General features: G+C 49.3%; 1 protein-coding gene across 2 annotated transcripts in view; it reads left to right on the forward strand.

Moving 5' to 3' along the window:
- LOC146615898 (CD209 antigen-like protein C) overlaps positions 1-5000 on the forward strand; it is a 15777-nt gene that overhangs the window by 6241 nt on the left and 4536 nt on the right. The window lies entirely within an intron of this gene.

A 5000-nucleotide genomic window follows, 5' to 3' on the forward strand; every position in this document is an offset into this window, starting at 1 on the left:
TGAAATTCATAGCCAGTGCTCTGACATGGTGTCATCAATCTTTGAATGCTGAAAAAGCACAGTTTATCCAGAAAAACACATTATATCAATTATTATAAAATGTGTGTGCGCCTAACTTTTGTGCCGGTACGCCTAACTTCAAAAAGTTAGGCGTACCGGTACGCCCATGGCAAAAAGTTAGTCTAGAGCCCTGTATATGTATATATACATACATTGAACTACCAGAAGGCAACATTGCAGACATAGAGGACAGTTACAAGTACTTGGGGATCCCACAGGCGAATGGGAACCATGAAGAGGCCGCTAGAAAAGCTGCAACCACCAAGTACCTGCAGAGGGTCAGGCAAGTCCTGAGGAGTCAGCTGAATGGTAAGAACAAGATCCGGGCCATCAACACGTACGCCCTGCCCGTGATCAGGTACCCTGCTGGGGTAATAGGCTGGCCAAAGGAGGAGATAGAAGCCACTGACATAAAGACAAGAAAGCTCCTTACCATGCATGGAGGGTTTCACCCCAAATCCAGCACCCTGAGGCTGTACGCTAAGCGGAAGGAAGGGGGCCGGGGACTGGTGAGTGTCAGCACCACAGTCCAGGATGAGACAACGAACATCCAAGAATACATTGGGAAGATGGCCCCAACTGACCGAGTGCTCAGTGAATACCTCAGGCAGCAGAAACCCAAGAAAGAGGAGGGAGACGAGGAACCATCATGGAAGGACAGGCCCCTGCACGGTATGTACCACCGGCAGATAGAGGAGGTGGCTGATATCCAGAAATCCTACCAGTGGCTGGACAAAGCTGGACTGAAAGACAGCACAGAAGCACTAATCATGGCAGCACAAGAACAAGCTCTGAGCACAAGATCCATAGAGGCTGGGGTCTATCACACCAGGCAAGACCCCAGGTGCAGGCTGTGTAAAGATGCCCCAGAGACAATCCAGCACATAACAGCAGGGTGCAAGATGCTAGCAGACAAGGCATACATGGAACGCCATAACCAAGTGGCCGGCATAGTGTACAGGAACATCTGTGCCGAGTATAACCTGGAAGTCCCGAGGTCAAAATGGGAGATGCCCCCAAGGGTGGTGGAGAATGACCGAGCTAAGATCCTGTGGGACTTCCAGATACAGACGGACAAAATGGTGGTGGCTAACCAACCGGACATAGTGGTGGTAGACAAACAGAAGAAGACGGCCGTAGTGATCGATGTAGCGGTTCCGAATGACAGCAATATCAGGAAGAAGGAACACGAGAAGCTGGAGAAATACCAAGGGCTCAGAGAAGAGCTCGAGAGGATGTGGAGGGTGAAGGTAACGGTGGTCCCCGTGGTAATCGGAGCACTAGGTGCGGTGACTCCCAAGCTAGGCGAGTGGCTCCAGCAGATCCCGGGAACAACATCGGAGATCTCTGTCCAGAAGAGCGCAGTCCTGGGAACAGCTAAGATACTGCGCAGGACCCTCAAGCTCCCAGGCCTCTGGTAGAGGACCCGAGCTTGAAGGATAAACCGCCCGCAGGGGCGTGCTGGGTGTTTTTTTTTTTTATATATGTGTGTGTGTGTATATATGTATGTATGTATGTATGTATGTATGTATGTGTGTATATATATATATATATATATATATATATATATATATATATATATATATATATATATATATATATGTATATATATATATATATATATATATATATATGTATATATATATATATATATATATATATATATATATATATATATATATATATATATGTATATGTATATATATATATGTATATATATATATGTATATATATATATGTATATATATATATGTATGTATGTATGTATGTATGTATATATATGTATATATATATATATAAAATAAAAAAAAAACACCCAGCACGCCCCTGCGGGCGGTTTATCCTTCAAGCTCGGGTCCTCTACCAGAGGCCTGGGAGCTTGAGGGTCCTGCGCAGTATCTTAGCTGTTCCCAGGACTGCGCTCTTCTGGACAGAGATCTCCGATGTTTTTCCCGGGATCTGCTGGAGCCACTCGCCTAGCTTGGGAGTCACCGCACCTAGTGCTCCGATTACCACGGGGACCACCGTTACCTTCACCCTCCACATCCTCTCGAGCTCTTCTCTGAGCCCTTGGTATTTCTCCAGCTTCTCGTGTTCCTTCTTCCTGATATTGCTGTCATTGGGAACCGCTACATCGATCACTACGGCCGTCTTCTTCTGTTTGTCTACCACCACTATGTCCGGTTGGTTAGCCACCACCATTTTGTCCGTCTGTATCTGGAAGTCCCACAGGATCTTAGCTCGGTCATTCTCCACCACCCTTGGGGGCATCTCCCATTTTGACCTCGGGACTTCTAGGTTATACTCGGCACAGATGTTCCTGTACACTATGCCGGCCACTTGGTTATGGCGTTCCATGTATGCCTTGCCTGCTAGCATCTTGCACCCTGCTGTTATGTGCTGGATAGTCTCTGGGGCATCTTTACACAGCCTGCACCTGGGGTCTTGCCTGGTGTGATAGACCCCAGCCTCTATGGATCTTGTACTCAGAGCTTGTTCTTGTGCTGCCATGATTAGTGCCTCTGTGCTGTCTTTCAGTCCAGCTTTGTCCAGCCACTGGTAGGATTTCTGGATATCAGCCACCTCCTCTATCTGCCGGTGGTACATACCGTGCAGGGGCCTGTCCTTCCATGATGGTTCCTCGTCTCCCTCCTCTTTCTTGGGTTTCTGCTGCCTGAGGTATTCACTGAGCACTCGGTCAGTTGGGGCCATCTTCCCAATGTATTCTTGGATGTTCCTTGTCTCATCCTGGACTGTGGTGCTGACACTCACCAGTCCCCGGCCCCCTTCCTTCCGCTTAGCGTACAGCCTCAGGGTGCTGGACTTGGGGTGAAACCCTCCATGCATGGTCAGGAGCTTTCTTGTCTTTATGTCAGTGGCTTCTATCTCCTCCTTTGGCCAGCTTATTACCCCAGCAGGGTACCTGATCACGGGCAGGGCGTATGTGTTGATGGCCCGGATCTTGTTCTTACCATTCAGCTGACTCCTCAGGACTTGCCTGACCCTCTGCAGGTACTTGGTGGTTGCAGCCTTTCTAGCGGCCTCTTCATGGTTCCCATTTGCCTGCGGGATCCCCAGGTACTTGTAACTGTCCTCTATGTCTGCAATGTTGCCTTCTGGTAGTTCAATCCCCTCAGTTCTGACTACCTTCCCTCTCTTTGTTACCATCCGACTACACTTCTCCAGTCCGAACGACATTCCAATGTCATTGCTGTATAGCCTGGTAGTGTGGATCAGTGAATCGATGTCTCGTTCACTCTTGGCATACAGCTTGATGTCATCCATGTACAGGAGGTGGCTGACAACTGCTCCGTTCCGTAGTCGGTATCCGTAGCCAGTCTTGTTAATGATCTCACTGAGGGGGTTCAGGCCTATGCAGAACAGCAGTGGGGACAGAGCATCTCCTTGGTAGATCCCGCACTTGATGGTAACTTGTGCTATGGGCTTGGAGTTGGCCTCTAGTGTTGTACGCCACATCCCCATTGAGTTCCTGATGAAGGCTCTTAGGGTCCCATTGATCTTGTACAATTCTAGGCATTCCAGTATCCAGCTGTGGGGCATTGAGTCATAGGCCTTCTTGTAATCAATCCAGGCAGTGCACAGGTTGGTCAGTCTGGTCTTGCAGTCTCGGCTGATTGTTCTGTCTACCAGTAGCTGGTGTTTTGCACCTCTGGTATTCTTGCCAATTCCTTTCTGTGTCCCGCTCATGTATTGACCCATGTGCCTGTTCATCTTAGCCGATATGATGCCTGACAGGAGCTTCCATGTAGTACTGAGGCAGGTTATTGGTCGGTAGTTGGAGGGGACCGGTCCCTTCTTGGGGTCCTTGGGGATCAGGACCGTCCGGCCTTCAGTTAGCCATTCCGGGTGTCTTTCGTTAACTAGCAGCTGGTTCATTTGTGCTGCCAGACGCTCGTGGAGTGCAGTCAGCTTCTTCAGCCAGTAGGCGTGAACCATGTCGGGCCCTGGTGCTGTCCAACTCTTCATACTGGAGACCCTTTCTTGGATATCTGCCACTGTGATGGTTACTGGACCCTGTTCAGGGAGGTCGCTGTGGTCTGCCCTCAGATCCTCTAGCCACTGAGCATTGCCGTTATGGGTTGCATCCTTCTCCCATATGCTCTTCCAGTATTACTCCGTCTCCAGCCTTGGTGGTGCTGTTCTCTTATTGTTCCCTTGCCACTGAGAGTACACCTTTGCTGGTTCTGTGGAGAACAGCTGGTTTATTCTCCTGCCTTCTATCTCTCTGGTGTACCTCCTCAAGCGGCTGGCCAAGGCTGTGAGTCTTTGCTTGGCAGTTTCCAAGGCCTCAGGTATGGACAACTTGCTGTATTTCTTAGGCACCTTCTTTGTCGCACCTTTCTGCAACTCCGTTAGTTGGCTAACCTCCCTCCGTGCTACTTTGATCTTGCCCTCTAGCCTCCTTCTCCATGGAGGGTACTGCCCCTTGTGGCTGTTCAACTTGTAGCCAAGCATCTCACTGATCACTGCTGCCGTATTGTAGATCAGCTTGTTAGTGTCGGTAATCGTGGTTGTAGGTATTGCCCGTAGTGCTGCATTAACATCATCTAGCAGACCTTCTGAGGGTACTTCACGTAATCTTGGTAACCGGCTACGGGGGATCCAGGTTTCAAGCTTGGCCATGATCCTATTTTTCAGGTCAGTTCCTCTCGCACTCAACGATCCTTCTCCTATCGCACTTGGGGCTATGTACCCAATCTCGGGTGGGGGTGATGATATCTCCCCCCTGACCTGGCGTCCTGACTCCTCCTTGCCATAGCATTTGTGTTGTACCTCGTCAATCTCTAGCTGTGAGAGCAGTCCCTTCTTTCGAATGTTGGAACACTGAGCTACTAGTTGTTTCGCCGTCATTGTGGATGTTGGGTATCGAAGAATCCATAGGTCCCTCATCCTATTCATGTAGCCCCTTCCGCCGGGGT

The sequence above is a fragment of the Diplotaxodon limnothrissa genome, linkage group LG16, assembly GCF_057381915.1.
Source record: "Diplotaxodon limnothrissa isolate DT_005_m linkage group LG16, D_limnothrissa_male_GT1.1, whole genome shotgun sequence".
In the NCBI taxonomy this organism is placed as follows: Eukaryota; Metazoa; Chordata; class Actinopteri; order Cichliformes; family Cichlidae; genus Diplotaxodon; species Diplotaxodon limnothrissa.